This window comes from Leptopilina heterotoma, unplaced genomic scaffold (assembly GCF_015476425.1).
Source record: "Leptopilina heterotoma isolate Lh14 unplaced genomic scaffold, ASM1547642v1 Lhet_53, whole genome shotgun sequence".
Lineage (NCBI taxonomy): Eukaryota > Metazoa > Arthropoda > Insecta > Hymenoptera > Figitidae > Leptopilina > Leptopilina heterotoma.
In genome coordinates, this window is record NW_025111115.1 from 730,628 (window position 1) to 750,277 (window position 19,650).

General features: G+C 24.8%; 1 protein-coding gene across 6 annotated transcripts in view; it reads right to left on the reverse strand.

Annotated features, from left to right (window-relative positions):
* LOC122508147 (guanylate cyclase 2D-like) overlaps positions 1-19,650 on the reverse strand; it is a 124,382-nt gene that overhangs the window by 99,231 nt on the left and 5,501 nt on the right. The gene's annotated exons all lie outside the window — the stretch shown is intronic.

Genomic DNA, 19,650 nt, shown 5'->3' on the forward strand with positions numbered 1-19,650 from the left:
TACTGCTTGTCTACCTAAGGAATAATTCGTGTTATGATAATACTGTCGACGCTAAAGCTGATTATCACCCTTTCATGCCGTTTCCCGCCTCCTACAATCTACACTATAGTTTCCCAAAAGCATTTAAGAAACACACATCCTTTTAGTCACGACGATATCCGTGTAAATATTACCTCAGTGTTATTGATCCGATTTGATTACTGCTCCTATTATAAACACTGAGGGTGAAACCTTTATCTCAATAAGCCTTGTTGTTCCATAACTAGGCTCGAGGGAATTTAAGGCTAATCCTCATATTTAGTTAGATGTCAGTTAAGGCAAACAAAAATTATTCACGGCTAATCATGTTAATTCAATTTATTCAATTTACAATCAATAAAATTCTTCCCTTTTACTTTTCCTATTTCATAAATATTACAAGAAATTATTTATTATTTATAATTTAATAAACTCAAATTCAAGAGTACTTTTGAATTTGAGTTTATCAATTCAGTAATTTTGTTTCTTTAAATTCGAGAGAAAATTAGTTCGATCAAAAGACTCAAAGATATATTTAAAAACTTACCTATAAAGAAAATGGCACGATCAAGAATAATTTTGTCAGATAAAATGAAAAATTCCCATCATCACGCGCGCTTGAAAAATTCAATCTGCGGGAACTGAAATTTTTAACATTCAAGGACCGGTGAATTTATTTTTTCGCGATTCCATCTTCTCTCGTTTCGAAATATTTCTTTAACGTTTTTTCTTGGCTTCTGTTGACACATTTAAATTTACAGACTTAAAGTACTTCAATAATATTCTTTTTTTTCATTTTCGTGAAATATATATAAACTGCTCTGGTAAAAAGGAAATTAGATATTGGAAAAGTTTTGAAATTTTTGTTTTAAAACTTTTTTGTTAGATTAAAAGATTATTTTTAAAACTTTAGAGAAGAATTAGTTAATTTTTACTATCTATTATTTAGTTATTGTATTTATCTGCCAAGTTTCATGCGCCAGGTTATTTGATAATAATACTTTTGTATACCTTTGTGAATATGATTAGGGAAAGTTTCATTTTTATTAGAAATTTAACTTGTTAAAATCATCGTGAAGGCAATGATTTTAGAGGCAGGCTGACAGAAGTAGATTGGAAAAGTTTGAAATTTTTTGCTTTTTTGCTTTTTTGCTTTTTTGCTTTTTTAGATTAAAAGATTATTTTAAAACTTTAGAGAAGATTTTTAATCAGATAATACTTAGTGGAATTATATGTATATGTTCAATCGACATTATTGGCGTATCATCACCTAGCCAGATTACAATTGTACGCAATCGGAAGTGGAAGTATTGTAAGTGATTAAACTGAAATCGATTTTAAGCTTATAAATTGTTACGAGTGCCACTATTTGCTCCGCTACATCGCTAACACTTATAAATTGCACGAGCTTTTAAAAAAATTTTACAACAAAAATGTTTCATACCTTTGAGACTTTTGTTAGTTTTTAATAAAAATTTATCCTTCCAAAACTCTATCTGTTCTTTAATTTTTTCTTTTACAAATAAAAATCGTTAGATTTATTTAACATTCCATAAAAATCAAGACTATTTGTATTTTCGGTTGTTTTATCTGCAATTTTAGTATATAGGAGCCTATTTTTAGTTTCAATTTTTAACAGCGAGACTATCATGAAGCAACTATATTTTTAAAAAAAGTATTACGAGTTTCGAAAAGTTTTATAACCTATAAAAATTTAATGCTTACCTTCTTTTAAATATATGTTGGATATTTATGACGAATAGTGAAACTGTAGGAAATATTCAAAAAGATCGTAAATATGTCATTTTTTTCAATTTTTTTCCCGAAAGAAAAAGAGTGAAAACTGTCATTTTTTTGCTATTTTATGAATGATAAAAATTTCAATGGATTGAAAAAAAAGAATGCTAGAAGGGTTGTATACCTTAGTTTAATATTATGTATCTGTCTGTGTATAATATCCTATCGTAAAAATTTCTTATGTTTCCGCAACAATGTTATGATTCCAGAAAATGTAAAAGAATCGATTTTTTTCTCCATTATATCTCATTTTTCTTTCATGTTCCTTTAGGGATGCACTTTTTGCAGAATGTGCTACAAATTGTACTCTGCAAATGTAAAAACCCAGAACTAACATAGACTGCACAGAGATATTCAATTTTGTAAATTTATAAAATGCTTCTTTTTAGTTTCAATTTATTTCAATTTTACGAAAGTATAGCAGTTACTTTTCTTTTAGTGTTTTTTTTAGTTATTACGAATATTACTATTCAATTTATGATCCGTGTAAATTTTAATTTGTTATTATTTAAGCTAATATAATTATTAATAGTAAAGTAAGTTAATTTACTACGTCATTTAGTTGTATTTATCTGCTAAGTTTCATGCGCCAGGTCAGTTTTTAATAATACTTTTGTACACCTTTGTAAATATGATTAAGAAAAGTTTAATGTTATTAGAAATTTTGCAATCTTTGAATTTGTCAATACTCAATATTGTCGTGAAGGACGCGAAGGCAATGAATTTAGAGGCTGACAAAAGTGATTTGCAAATGAGAAACGGTTTATGCTGGAAGAAAAAAAGAAGCACTTCTGATAGAAATGAAAGTTACGTTGAAGATATAGAAGCTGAAGCGATCAAAAATTGAATAAAGAGGCAGAAAGAAGAGAAAAGCCAGCAGAAGGAAATAAATCCAGATGTCAGCCCAACGACAGTTTGTAGATGTAAGAAGACCTAATGAAAAAGGAGACCTTCTGATTAAAATCAGATGCAACTCCCCGTGAGGAGGTTTTTGCCGCGAAGGTTGCCAAGATAGTCGGAAGTCGGTGGATTGGAATTATGCAAAAGCAAACAAGAGAGTGTTAGCGTGTTTAGAGATGCCTCAATCAACATTCAGATTATTACACAAGATAAGCTTCCAGAGATGTCGTACTGTATAAATACAGTACAGGACCTAAAAGTAAATAAAATTACCTAACAAAGTTTTTCTTTTCCCGATTCTTAAATTTATCCTCTTACATCTCACGAGCGAGAAAGTCATCTTTATAAAATCTTTTTTCTATGCTAAGAAAAACTCTTCTATCTTAAGAAAAACTTTGTCCTCCTCTTTTATTTAAACAAAACAATTGATACAAATCTTCTTTAATATTCAGAAACTTGTTCACAAACACAATTTCATATTGACACTTTATTATCCCGAATTAATTATAAATATACCACCTAATAAACATTTTTTAACACTTTATTAGATTTATTAACGGGATAAAAAAGGGAGAATTCAGTTTAAAAAATGTTTCTCTCGTTTTATATAGTTTCATCGTGAAAAAGATCTTATTGTTAGTTGGAAGGAAAAAGAAAGTAAAACATGAGTTGTAAGAGAAATTAACTTTAAAAATGAGGTCGCAGATAAACATTTTCCATTTCAGAGATAGAAAATCCTTTTCTGTCGATAAAGAACATTATAACTATAATAAAGTTTCTCTCTCCCTCTCTCTATGAAAATGGAAACTTTTATCTAAATGATAGTAAAATTCAATTTAGTCATCGTTTTAATTATTGGAATCGGTTTCCTCAACAGCGAGAGTCTTTGAATATTCATAAGCTCTCTTCTCTCTCTGTTGTTCATAATAATTTATCATTAAATTAATTACCTTCAAGGAGAAATAAATTAAATATGATAAATTTAAGAACTTTCATATATACCATTATTTAATACTTCAACTAAAAGTGTTTTTACTTCAAACAATTGAAGGGTTTAATTTTAGATTCTGTTCATTTAAGAAAGGGGAAATAATAATTGTGATAATAATATTTAATAACAATAATAATAATATAAATAAAAGATGTTTTGATTTATATAATTGTATGGCTTTCAAAAATATTGAATTAATAATTATAATAAAAAATGCAGACAAAAAAATATTTACAGCGTCACGTTTTTAATAAATTCAGTAATATCTTTTTCTCGAATTTATGATCTATTTATCGTTTCATAATGTAAATATGATCAAAGTCTATCAAAATTAATTGAATACTATTCGTCTAAATAAATTAATTTGAATTTATTAGTTTTATTTATTTACTTCAATGTAAACGGGACTTTATTAAAAGAATCTCTTTTCAATTTTGCTAATTAGTTTTTAGATTGATTTTGCAATTAATCAAATAGGCAATAAATTAGGTCGCGGCTTGAACAAAAATTTTTAAATTTTATAAAGCAAACGGTATATTGGATTGAATTAATAATCAATTTTCAAGATTATACGGTTGATGCATTTCGTATCTCTCACTCTCTCTCTCTCTCTCTCTCCTCTTCAATATAATTACTAATAATTTCATGATAAATCTAAAACCCCTCTAAATTGAATTATAAATGCATTCAAGTTTCTAATAATTTATGGATTTTAGCTATCGATAAAATGATCGTAATATGCATTCACCACTAGAACTAAATATCATGTAACTTCATTCGCCATTAAGCATATTTTTTTAATTCAATACTCTTAGAATTATTATAAATTTAATATATACTATTAATAATATCCAATAATGTATCAATTATTATTATCTCTCTGTAACTATAAACTCTAATATTTTAATAATAAATTTTTATTTACCCGACAACCAATATTTTTTTTTAAAGAAAAATTAATAAAATATTTGTATAATAATAATATTAACAATAATAATAATAATAATAATAATAATAAAAGTATTGAATTAGAAAAAATAGTAAAAAAAATTTTTTTTAAATAATAAAAGTTTGTTTTTTTTAAAACCAATAGAATATTAAAGTTTATTTAAATCCGTACCAGTAGTGGAGATGTCGGGGAAAATATAAAGCTTTACTACTGGGTCTGACCTTTACCGATAGAAACTACTTAGTCTCTAACTTTATGAAGAGAAAACCTATTGTCTTTACTTTCATCGACTTTTCATTGATGCTCGCGGCACTTTTTTTTACGAACAAAGAAAGAAAAAATAAATAAACATTAAAGGGATTGGACAATGTGAATTGAGAAATGGACTTGAAGGACGATTTCAAAGTTTTTTCTCCTCTTTTCGAGAGCATGTGATGTGTATTTTTCGAAACGGATTGCACCAAAACAAAAAACAAAATAAATTAAATGGATTTTTTTAAATTAAATTTTTCCATTTTACCTTTTTTCTTTTATATAATTTACATCACCACTGCGCGTTGTTTTTTCAAAACAAAAAAACTTTTTTAATCTACTCATACAAAATTCAGTAAAGAAAGAAACAAGAGAAAAATAGTGAAATTTTCCAAATTGAATATTGAACCCAAAAGAAATGGGTCCAATGGCAAATATTTAATGACTATATATATATATATATATATGTAAATGAAAAAAATTAAACTGCACAAGTGCTTTATGGAACATAAAACGAAGTGCACTTTAAAAGTGGAGCAATTAACTTATAAAAACGAAATTTCTTTTCATTCTGTAATTTAAAATAAGTGACCGGATTTTTGAAAATGAAAATTTTGTGTAGATTATAATTGCATTAGATTTGGAAAAAAAGGGAGAGAGAAAGAGAAATGTTAAACAAAAAGGAAATAAAAATGAAGTAATTTATATTTTCTCCTGGGGAAAAACGAGCAAAACTTTACAAGCCAAAATGGTTAATAAATTAAAGCATAACTCGGGAATAATTCTTATTTTCATGTCTCACCAAAAAGTGGCCCTTTAACAAACAAAAAGAGTAATATAAAGTAATTGAGAAATTATTCACATATAAAATGATACGTCCGACTATAATCTGTTTTAACTACTGACACTAGTGAAATGTAAAGCACATTGTCTGACCATAACTTGCTTTTACTACTGATGCTATAAAATTCGACAAATGTCTGATCTTAACTAGATTTTGCTACTGATGTGGAAAACAAAAAATTGTCTGACCTGAACCGACTTTTGTTACTGATTTTTTTTTCTAATGTCTGACTATTACCAATATTTTCTACTACTGAGACATTACTCTCTATTATGATATTGTATACAGAAAAATAAATATTGTTTTATTTTCTCATCTCTTTTTCTTGTTCTTTATTGTTATTTATTTATTTTTTTAGCTATTTTATTTTATTTTACCTTTTATTATTATTTATTATTTTATTTTTACTACTTTAATTTTACTATTTTATTTTGACTATTTTATTTTTATTATATTTTGTTTTTAAATTTTTTTGAGTGAAATAAAACTTTTTCCGCATGTAGTTATAAAGACAAAATTCCATCAGCTTTTTTTGCAATGATTTATCCTATTACTGCATCCATGCCATGGCAATAACTTATGCCATTGTATAACCCACCCTCCCTGTTATCAAAGTTGGTTCACGACTCGTAGAATTTAAGACCGGTTGAAACACGTGGTCTTAGATTTACAGTATAACGTTCCGGAATTACAAGACTCGAAAACTGCTCGTGGGCTTAAATGCGAAATCGATATTATAACTTTCGAAATTTTAATTTTCAATCCATTCGAAAAGAAACCCGAAAAAGCATTCTGCTCGTGTGATTTTTATCTCTCAATTCAATATTTACTACTATTACTTCAATTTACAGTTGTTTTTATATTTTTATCTTCAAAATTAAACAAGAGGTAAAAAATAATAGCCAAACATTGATAAGAAACTAATTATTAACAAGGAAAAATTAAATTTTTTTGAATTTATACAAAAATTCTGAATTTTGGTTCTTCGCATAAATTCAATTATGAACAAAAATTTTTAAAAAATTCTCAGTAAAATTTCAATTATTTTCATAAATAATAAAATGCTTTTAGGAATTAAATAATTTTCGTAAAAAATTTAACAAAATTCTTGGCAAACTTTCAATTATTTTCAAACATTTCCCTCATTTCAATTATTTATATCTAATTATCTATTTAAATAAAATTTTCAAAAAGAATTCAATTATTTAAACAAAATATTAATAAAAATTTCACAGGCATTCACTTACTTATCAATTTTTTTATAAATTTCTTCGCACCAATTCAATTATTTAAAAAAATGTTGACGAAATTCTTTACAAGATTTAGTTAATAAAATTGCAATTTTAATAAAATTTTTCTATATAATTCAATTATTTTCAATACAATTCTTCTTAAGAATTCAATTATTTTCACAAATAATACATTTTTTATGGGAATTCAATTATTTAAAAAAAATTTGAATAAAATCCTTCACAAGAAATTAATTATTTTCATGAATAATAATATTTTTCTCCGGAATTCAATTAGTTTCACAAATAAAATTCTTCACAGGAATTCAATTCTTTAAAAAATTTTTTAATAAAATTCGTTGCAAGAATTCAATTATTTTCATAAATAACAAAACTTATCGCATAATTTCAATTATTTTTTGTCCAATTCTAAATGAAATGCTAGAAAATTGTATTATTTATTCTTAAAATTTTTTTTAAATTCGCCAAAAGAATTCAATTATTTTTAAAAAATTTTTATAAAAATTCAATTTTTGAGAATTATTCAATTATTTATTAAAGTATTTATTTTTGTATTTAAATAATTGAATTCTCGACTAATTTGCTTATGAAAATTGATTTAAAAATGAATTTCACTTAAAAATTTAAATTACAAATGAATATTAAAATTAGGAATAGATTGCCAAACTTATTCTTTTATATTAAAAACAAAAAGAGAGAAAATTTTTTAATTTTTCTTAATTATCACGATACAATGATATTTTTTCTACTAGCAAGTTTCATTATAGAATCTCCGAAAAAATTCCATTTGAACGTTCTTACCCCAAGGCTCAAGTGAGTAAAATAACTATATACCCAAGTTTCTTTGTTTTTGTGGTTCGCTTCATTTTCCAGATATCGAATCGATTAAATTTTACTTAACGATTTAAAAAAAAGTGCAATAAAAGTCTCCAGAGTTATATTTTAAGACAATTAACATTCTAGGATAAAAATTGCCATAGACGGATTGAATAAATTTTCCACAATGGCCCTTATCTCTGAACTAATTCTCAAATGGAGAAAAATTTTTGAAAAAATTTTATAAAAGTTATAGTAAAATAAAAGCAAAAGAAAATTAATATGTATTCGAATAATTCCATTATAATAATATAATTATAATTCCATACACAATTTGATATCCTTAGAAAAACTTTGAGAAAAATGTTTCAATTAAATATAATAAATATTTTAAATAAGTGAAAAAATATTCTTTTCAAATAGAGAATAATTTTAAATTCAATTAAAAATGTTTTTTTTTTTTAATTAAACTAAATTGTTTTAAATTTAAAATGTCCAAGAAAGAATTGTTTTTAATGAAAATTTAAAAAAATAAATAACGAGAAATGAAAAAAATGAAGGAAGGCGAAAGATTTATTAGATTCGAAGAGCAATTATAAGAATTTCTACTCGGAATACAATTATTGAATAATTCAATTCTAAACGACAATTAAGTAACTGTAACTAGAATTGTAATGTACAAAACTTAATTACAAAATAATAAAATTACCAGCTAATTTTGAGAAAATTAAATTCTAAGAGCAGGAGTAGAGTTAAGTAATAAGTCGATAGTGTTTTATCTGAAACTAGAAAATCAATGTCACAATTAGTTTTACTAAAGTAACAATTAAACTACTTTTAAAATACCTTCAAGGACATTCTTATGAAAAAGAACATATTTTCAAATTCCATTTTCTTTATAAAATTCTTTTTTAATCTGAAAGATCTAAAAGTTCTTTAAATCTAAATGTTTCTAATATTTTTAAAGTTTAACTTTTTATTATTTACTTTTTATTTATTTATTGTTTTGAAATTCTTTTAGAATTATTTGATAAAGTATTTTTTAAATTATTTTACAAACAAGTACAAGAGATTTTCCTACTTTTCTCATATTTGGCAAACAAATATAAACACAATATTATATATTCAACTCGTATTCACAATTCTTGTTGAATTAAGGATGAACAGGTAATATTTCTATCTCTCTATCTACACAAAAGATCAAATTTTTCCAAAAATATACACTCAAAAAAAAAACTAGTAGATTTGACTACTTTTTAACTACCCTGAGTGATTCAATAGGTCCTCAACTGAATTTAAAAATTTATATTTACTACCGAAAGTAGTAAAAAGAACTAAGAATTTAGTTGATGTAATTAGATTTTGTAGTTGTTTTTGCAATTTAACTACTTTTTTTAGTTATATAAACTATTATTCTTCAACTATATTCAAAGTAGTAAAATCAACTACACAAAAATTGTTAGTAAAACTAAAAAAGTAATTAATTTGACAACTTTCAACTCAACTAGGTAATAGTAGTTAAAGATTTCGACCGAATTTTTTTCAGTGTAGGTCAAGAGTTATCAAATTTTTGTTTTTTAAAACTTTCAACTTTCAGAATAAAAAAGAATAATATGGTTTTTTATTTTTTCAATTTTTTACAAGTTCTATTTCATCGCTCTCGTATAGAGAACGAAAAAATTTTACGCTCACAAAAAATAAAAGTTTTTCTCAATAAAACTTTCATTTTTTGCGCTTTCTCTCACACAAAAAGAATTTTTAATAAATTGGTTAAATTTTCAAAAAGTGGAAGAAATTTTCTAAACTAAAATTTAACCTAAAACTGTTAAGAAAAAAAGTAATTTTAAATTAATCTAAAACTTTACTATAACCCTTCCAAAATTAAATTATTTTCTACAATTTTTAACTAAACTTCATCTGTGAATCAATATCATCAATATTAATTTTTAATAATTTTCCAAACGTTCTTCGCGAATTCAATTATTTTAATAGGTAAAAAAATTCAATTTTTTATAATAATTGAAACTTAAATTAAAACTTAACTTCTTAAAAAAAGAAAGTTAAGAAGTTAAGAAAAAGAAAAGTTAAGAAAGTTAACTTCTTTCAAATTTAATAATTGAAACTGTTAATTGTTCTTTTTAAAAATATTATGGTAGAATATTTTCAAAAATTCTAACAAAGAAATTCTTAATATCCATTAATTTTTTAAAAGTATTTTTAAATACTTTTTGACAGACAATAGTTTTACATTTGTATATACAGTTAAAAAATGTCCAAAAAATTGAAATTTGGTAAAATCTTTGAAAAATAATTGAAATTTGATAAAATGTTTTAAAAATAATTGAGTTTTTAAAAAATATTTAAAAAATAATTAAATTTTTGAAAAATTTTAACTATAAACGATTTCTCCGAAATTTGAATATGTAAATCTAAAAAAGTAGGTAAATTTAAAAAAAATTTAATTTACTTTATTCGAAGGTAGTTGAATCTTAAACAATTATGATAAAACAATTTTAAGAATTAGTTTTTATAAATATTCTAATGTAATATTTTCGACAATAAATGAATTTATAAAAAAGAAAGTTTTGTATAATTTAAAAAAAACTAATTAATTTTTTTGAAAACTTTTAATAAAAAGTTTTTAATGACATTTTTTATCAAAGGTATTTTCAGTTGAATTTCACAAAATTTCTATTAATTCGATAATTTTTTAAAAATTTATTTACATACTATATTAATTTGAATAAGTGACTGATTTTTTACTATCATATTAATTATTTTGAACTTATTCAAATTTAGAGAACAATATAAATATCTATAAAAATTGAAATAAAAAGCGATTTTTTAAAAACCAATTAAAATAATAAAAGTTTTTTTAATTTGGTGAAAAAATTCCCGGTTTGACATAAAATTCCTGGCTTATTCCCGGTTTGGTTTTCCTCTCGTAAGGAGATTTTACCCTAAGTAGCGCGTTTTTAGGGGAAAAATTCCGTCCTCGGATCCTTTTATTCAACTCGAGTTTGTTGGCCGAATAAAATGAATATCTCAAGATGTAAAAGTGTCTTACGACCACATATATATGTATATAAGGGGCGAGGGGTGAGTGCGAGAGTCAGATTTATATGTACATAATAGTAAAAATAATGAAAATGCATTTTTCCTGCTCGAAATCCATCAGAGAATATCCTTCAACCCGGGCAATAGTTATATTCAAGTCACAAACTCGAAAACGTTTACGATGCCGTTTGGCTGAATGCCGGCAGAGGAAACTAATACATATATCATATATTTTCATCGTGTAGAAAGATTCACTTTTCAACTGCGAGATTCCCCTTTTTAAAATCAAATGAATATATAAATTATTATACGAAATTATTTGCAAATTAAACGAAATCATAAATTAATTAACAAGTGTGATAAATTGTACCTACTTGCAATTATCACCTACTAATAAACACTGGCTACATAACTTAATTATGTTCTATGGTCGACAATATTAACCATATATAATCACCATTACACGAGAGCTAAAACTCATGTTGTGCAAGTCATTATGTCATTAGTTTAATTAATACGTATAGTTTAGATTAATTGGGGGAACAATTTCCTTCTAAATCCTTTCGATATCAAATTCTATTTTAACCCTTTCGGGAACAGTGTTACTATAAGAATATTCTGATTCACTCTAAAAATTATTAGATAAAAAAAATGTTCTATTTACGAATTTTCTTTTATTAATTGCTAGAGTACAATATTCAAAGATATATTCAAAAATTTAAGAATACACTACAAATAGATATTAGCAGATTATATGTGGTAAAAATACATTTTTTAAAAATAAATATCTAATAATTATTATATTTTTATTAATAAAAGTAGAGAACATATTTGCTGAAAATAGATCAAGTAGTTAAAATATAAGAAGGAATTTCATTAAAAACATATCGTAATAGGTACCTTATATGGTTTATAGAATTTTTAAGAGTTTCTAATGGAAAGTGAACAATCTGCTTCTAAATAGATATGCTCCAAGAGCCATAAAAGTAAGAGACTAATATTCTGTGAAGATGGGATAATAATATATCCCCTATATATATGCCTACTTTAGTGACCCATGAAATCAATTTTTATGCCCTATATGTGATTTCACATATGACCTAATTATCATCATCTATCTTAAAATTCTGTGTAGCGAAAAAATAATCTTTACATAACAAAAAAATCTAAGGAAAAATAAATAAATAAATAATTGCCAACTGAAAATAAGTTTCGAATATTGGAAATATTCCTATGCAAATTCTATATATGCGAAGAATAGATAAAGTATCGATTTAAACTTTTTGAGAAGATATTGGTCCAGTATTTAAATTGCCCAGGCTTGACACTCCCGCGAAGTGCGGACATGGGTCAATATAATGGCGGAAAGAGTCCGTCGAATATTTTACCAATCGTCAGCTTTGGCAATTCTCCATTGGGGAGCAGAAGGAAATGTTTTCTCGAAATACTCTCTCAATTCTTTTAGTTACTTTTAAAAAAGTACAGTTTACGAGTCAATCTACCCCGGAAAATCGTAAAAAGTGAGTCAAGAAGATAAAATACTATTTACCTTGTAGAAAGTTAAAGAGCTTTTTTAATTAGTGACATAAAAAAAGTGTTCCTAACAGTTTCCATTACCTCTGATTTTTTTCATATTAAATTCACTAAGCTGAGAAAAAGGATTTAATTCACCTAGAAAAAAAAGACGAAGAAGAAAATTCAATTTTACCAAAATGTGATAATGTACTGTCTTTTTAGAAAAAGGATTAGAAAACTATTTTAATGCGAGAATAATGCCATTATTCACAATAAAAGAAATCACAATATCGATTATATTCCAATGACTCAAATTAAAATCTATTTTCAAATTCAATTCAAACTTTTGTTTCATTGAAAATTTGAAACCCATCTACTTAATTGCAATCCATATTCTGTTTCTGAAAGTTGTAATAACGAAATTTTCAATAATGACACATAAAGCAATTATAATTACAATTTAAAAGAAGAATTACAACCTCATTACAATGTTCAAATTACTTTATTTCAAATCAAACGATTTTAATTTCTAACAAAATTGCAAACTTTCAGTGTACATTTTTCCATTAAAAAAAAACTAGTGAACAAACTTTGAGTACATAATTACGTCTTCTTGCTTTATAATTTTTTTTCCATTTGTTTAATTACTTTTTCATTTATTTACTTGATTAGATTACTTATCCTCTACTGAAGAGTAAAATTAAATTTCTTTATAAAGCAGAAATAATATTAGACTGATATATTTAACGAGGTAAATGTAATTTATTTTAAAATATCGACAAACTTCGGAAATGTATAACACCGCAGAAAGAAATGAAATAATTTGAAAAGTTTTCATCAATAAATGAAATAAATTGGAGTCGTTACGAAATGTTAAGCTGATTTATTCAGGTTGTGGCTATGAAAATTGTATGCAAGACGTGTAATCTGCTCGATTTACGTGTATTGGCTCTTAAAGTGAATCAAGAAAGCAGTGCAGTCTCTAAATCTAACTCCATTTAAACTTGACTTTTTTTTATTTTGTCTCAATGTATACTATATACTTTTAATCAAAAAAGTTTCAACTGCTCCCTTAGAGTTTATTTCCCGGCAGAACACTTAAAGCATTACGGATCATTAACTAACGTGCTAATTATGACATTTTTCAATTGAATTTATTTATATTTCTTGTCCCCGATATCTAATACTTATGTTTGTATCGAAGTTTGGAGAAAATCGACCAGGACCCATTTTAGGTGAATAAGTTATTACTGTAATGCGACAGGTTATTTTTAAATAAACATTGAAATAATAAAATAAATCTTTTATAGATTTAATTAAGGAAATTTTAATTTGATTAGAAAATTGTATTCAACCTACAAAAACTTTATGCCCTGTCAACAATAAATAAATAGATATAGTAGGATTTTTTTTATTTCCCGTCTTGATATCGTTGAACTAATGTCACTTCACAGGTGAATTTCTCAATTCATCAAGCGAAGTGCTTCAGGGCACATATAATCGAACGGAATACACGCGATTATTCGAGAGTGCCAGGAAGACGAATCAAGAGCAACTACTAATCACCTGTCAAGAGTCGCAACCTCCTTATCAAGCAGATTTTATTGGCCCAAAGTTACCCAAAGTTACCCAAAATCACCCACAACCAAAGAAAGTATTGTCATTTCAATTTAATTATTATTTTCTATTAAAATTTAGATAATTATTTTTCGATATTTAAAGTTAAGTGCAGAGTACCAGCTGTTATATTGTTTTAAAACTTGAATTTTTTATCAAATCAATAAAATAAAATGCTCCAAAAGTTCAACAAGTTTATAAATATTTAAAACATCAAGAGGGAAAAAGGAAACTTTTTTCTCCCTTTCTTTCTTTCTTTCTTTCTTTCTTTAAGCTCAACCATCCTTGGCTGGTACATTGTAAGCGCAAGAATAAAAAGGTAGAAATTCAAAATGACGCTGTTATCGGTCGAACGTGAACGAACTCCTCTATATACGAACACACTAAAACTTCGCTGAGAATTTAAATACATCATGAACTAAAAGTGTTCACTTTATTCGAAAGACTATACGCTCCGAGATGATTCTCATACTTCTATATATCTCCTTCCGCAAGTTTCATGAATATCGCTCACGAAAGAAGGAAACTCGAATCGCTTCCTCGATCCATACAACGACCTCTTTTTTAAATAATAGAATAATTACAATAACACTCTATTTCTTAAACTTTCTTCAAGTTCAGAAACTTTGGTAAAATTTCCAAACTTTGCCATTTTTTATTAAATTCTAAATAACTTGATTCAAAATTGTAAATTTTTAAATGCTAAAGTGATGCTATATTCCAAGAAACTATTTATGCATACTAGATCTATAGCATAGTTTAGGGTCGTCCCTAAAATAGGGTTTGAGGATCAGGTCCCCAAAGTATGCGGTCTATTGGTTTTTTCACTCAATATTGTTTGTTTATAAATATATTTATCAAAATAAACTTTATGGGGGTACTACTGGAGCCCTTACGAAGCCATTGACGCTGGAAAATTTAGGCGTCCCAAACTATGCTTTGTTAAACATATTAATTCCTACGAAGGATTACCACAGACCATACGAACCCTTGAACAATTCTCAATCATTTGCTTATCGTGACACTTAGTGACACTTAGTACAATTCAATACAAATTGCCTTTGTAAATGAGGATTAACTCCAAGAACCCAGGTAATATTTTCTTCCTTTTTTCAAAAGGAATAAATATAACATAAGGATGTCTTCCTTTACCTAATTTGAATATCTACTCTTTACATATAAGAACACAATTCATAAATATGAGCCCAGCCGAAAAAGTTCTATAGAATTTTACTAGAATCATTCTATATGAATTCTAGTGAATATTCTACAGAATTTCACTATTCTTAAGAATAATTCAATTTTTAATATAATTTTATTAAAATCCCTTAAAATAATTAAATTTCCTAAAGAATTTCCTTAAAATTCCTGAAAATAATTGAATTATGCAAAAAATTTAATTAAAATTTCTGAAAATAATTAAATTTTTGCGAAAAAAATTATTAAAATTCCTGAAAGTAATTGAATTTCTAGCAAGAATTTTATTACTTTTCAATGCAACTGAATTCATGTAATGAATATTGTTATTTCTGAAAATAATTGAATTTTGTAAAGAATTTTATTAAAATCCCTGAAAATAATTTTCCAAAAAATATATTTTCAAAATTCAATTATTTCTAAAAATTCACGCTATATTGCTCTTTATATTCAATTATTATCTAAAATTTTACCCAAACCTCATTTCTAAATCAATTTTTATTAAAAAATTCTACTTGAATTCAATTATTTAAATACAAAAATAAATAATTTATTAAATAATTGAATTCGTTTGACAAATTTTAATAAAATTTTTAATAATAATTACATTAATCGAGAAATTCGATCAAAATTTTATTAAAAATATTTAAAATTCTGCAATGAGTTTTACTAGTTATTTATGAAAATAATTGAATTTCTAAAAAGAGTTTTATTATTTAAAAAAATAATTGAATCCCAGGGAGAATGTTATTATTTATCAAAATAATTGAACTGCATTGCGAAGAAATTTATAAAAAATTTGTAAATAATTGAATTTATTTGAAATTTTTATTATTTTATGAAAATAATATTGAAAATTAATAAATTGAGGAAAATTTTTTGAAAATAATTGAAATTTTGCCAAGAAATTTATTAAATTTTTTCGGAGAAGAATAATTGAATTTCGGAGAAGAATTTTATTATTTATAAAGATAATTGAAATTTTGACGACAATTTAAAAGAATGTTTGAACATAATTGAATTTCTGCTAAGAATTTTATTACTTTTAAAAATAATTGAATTTTGCAATAATTTGTAATTTCTCTAAAATTTTCCAAATTGTATGATACAATTTACGAACTTTTTATCCATTTTTAATCAAATTACGGACTTTACGGACCTTTTTTTAAAAAAACTGACTTTTGCGGACTTGAAACAAATTTACGGATCTTTACGGGATTTACGGACCTAGTTCGAGCCCTGCAATAACCATATTATAATATAACATATTAAAAAATTGACTCCAAGAAATTTCTATTCTTTCTAATTAAAAATCACTAAAATTTAGTAGAATTCAAGTAGAAATTCTATAGAATATTAACTAGAATTCATATAGAATGATTCTATAGAATGATTCTGGGAGGGACAAGTTTTTCGATCAATGGATGAAATTAATCACACTAAACTTTTGAATTTGTGAGAGAGTAAAGAAAAACAAAAGTGGGATCGACACTTTTGATGAAATTAATCAGAGAAAATTTTTTTGACTCTAGCTCAGCCCCTCTTTTTAGACTTTTATTCTTATCCCCCTCATATAAAAGCCGTCGACGATCAATCAGAATTTTCACACTCTCGGAATACCTTGATACACACTACATTCCTTCTTTCTGCTTCTTATATTATCCTCTCCATCAACATTAACGATATTATGAGCCAATATTCGAACATATTGAAGTTATCTTTGTGTTGTCTGTCATACATACAATATCATATCAATATATACCTAGATGACTCAGCATAAGGACACACATCCTTTTTCTGTTAATGCTTTGACCCACAAAGAAAAGTATTTCCATTCAATAGTGTTTTATTAAAACAGGCGACATGATTCAAGAAATTTATACTTTATCACAAACAGAAATAATAATTTACATTTCACAAAATTCATAAGTATTATGTCAAATATATTTTTAATTTTTAATCTTATTTTTTATATCAACATATTTTCTTTTTCTTTTTCTTTTTCTTTTTCTTTTTGCAATTATAAAAATAAAAATCTCGAGTGCCGTGTCTGTAGTAATCTTTTGGAGGATGAAAAAAATGATATTAGAAAGAATAAAGCACAAACTTTGTTAGAAACTTGTAGCAATTTTTTTCAAGAGTTCTCTGTATTTTTCCCCATAAAGTTTGAAGGCTTGTAACAAGTTTTGGTTGAACTCTCGTAAACACGTAATAAAGTTGGATCAATCTAACGAGAAATATCCACTCTGTCAAGAAGGAATATGTGTATAAAATTTTTGTTGTGATTTCCGTTTTAATTATAGAGAGAATTCAAGTTTAAAAAAAAGCAATAACATAATGGTTGACGTTTATATCGACAATGAAGGTATATAAAAAGAAAAACTATTTTTATGAAAACGAAACAACTTTTCCTTTTTGTAATTTATCACTCGGAAAACATAAAGTCAGTATGATTTGAGATACTTCCAAAAATAACCTATTGTTGTTTTCGCCCTTCGTACATTTATGTACATATATATCATACCAAAGTCTACGTGTTCTTTTCTTCATTTACAATATCAAGACTCATATTTTTATAGTATTTTTTAACTTTTTTCACTCATGAGTCCTTTTTACTAAATTTTTCCTACTCCTCTCGAGAGGAATTCATTTTTTACTCCGCTTTTAGGTTTAAAATCGTAATTTAGTATTTTTTCAAAAATTTACGTATACTATATAAAATATTAAGCTAATAAAATTTTAATGTCTTGTAAGCATATTTATGCGGGTAAGCTTCTAAATAGGCAGTAACTTTATAACCAACGATTGTGGATATTTTAATTAGTAGTGAAGCAAAAATAAGTTTATGACTTTAAAGATAAATTATGCTCTTAATCATATGAGGCACTAAAACTTTCAATTAATAAAAACCAATAAATTTATTTCAAAATTAAAAGTTTAAAAAAATTTCTAGAATCTTTTTGATGCTATAATAATTATTACATTTACTGCTCATCTGTTATAATGTAACATAAATAATTTCAAAAATGATCAACTTCGTCGAAGAGTGTAAAAACTTAATAATAAAATACTTCAGTGTAAGCAAGTTTCTGCTACATTACCTTAAGACTTATAAACTTTACTTGCTTAATAGCTAAATTAAACTATTAAAATTATACTGTAAGGAAATGAAGATCTAATTTTACGATAGTATCTACTTAAAAATTTCGAGTAAATGTACTAAGAAAATTTCAATTGCAAACAAAAAATTTTTAAAGTAAAGATCAAGTATGGAAATTTAAAAGCAATAATAGTGCAATTATTAATTCAATTATTTTCAAAAGTAATAAAATTCTTCGCAGAAATTCAATTATGTACAAAAAATTTTTAAAAAATTCTCGAAAAAATTTCAATTATCTTTAGAAATAATAAAATTCTTCTCCGAAATTCAATTATTTTCAAAAATTTTCCTCAATTCCAATGATTTTTAATATCTACCTACTATTTTAATAAAATTTTCTAAAAGAATTCAATTATTTCCATAAATAGTAAAATTTTTTACAGTGTTTCAATTATTTTCATAAATAATAAAATTCTTTTAAAAAATTCAATTATTGTTATAAATAATAAAACTCATAGCAGAATTTCAATTATTTTTAATACAATTTAAAATTGAATTCCACGAAAAATTCAATTCTTCTTACAAATTTAATAAAATTCATCAAAAGAATTCAATTCTTTAAAAGTTTGTTAATAAAATTCTTTATAAAAATTCAATTTTAAGAAACATTCAATAAAATAATTGAATTTTGAAAAGGTTTCAAAGTAAAATCTTTAAAAATGTGAAGAAAAATTCAGAGGAATTCAATTATTTACAAAATTTTTATAAATTTCTTCGCAATCATTCAACTAGTAACGTAAGATTTTCATTGTTCAGTACATTGTACGAAAGGGCAACATAAGCCCGTTTATATACTAAATAAATAAATAAATCATTCAATTATTTTCATAAATATATTAAAATTTTTACAGGGATTCAATTATTTTCGTAAATAATAAAATTCTTCTTAGGGATTCAATTATTTTTACAAATAATAAAACTCATCGTAGAATTTCAATTATTTTTAATAAGATTTTAATCAAATTTCTCAAAAAATGCAATTATTCTTAAAAATTTTATTAAAATTCGTCGAAAGAATTCAATTATTTAAAAATTTGTTGGTAAAATTCTTTATGGGAATTCAAGTCTAAGAATAATAATTAAAATAATTAATAATAATAATAAAAAATAAAAAGATTTAATTATTCAATAATTTTCTTATTTTTGTATTTAAATAATTGAATTCTCGTAGAATTTTCTAATAAAAATTGATTTACAAATGAGTTTCAGTTAAAATTTTAGATAATCTAATATAACGTGAATTTTTGGAAATAATTGGATTTTGAAATTAATTTTTTTGGAAAACTT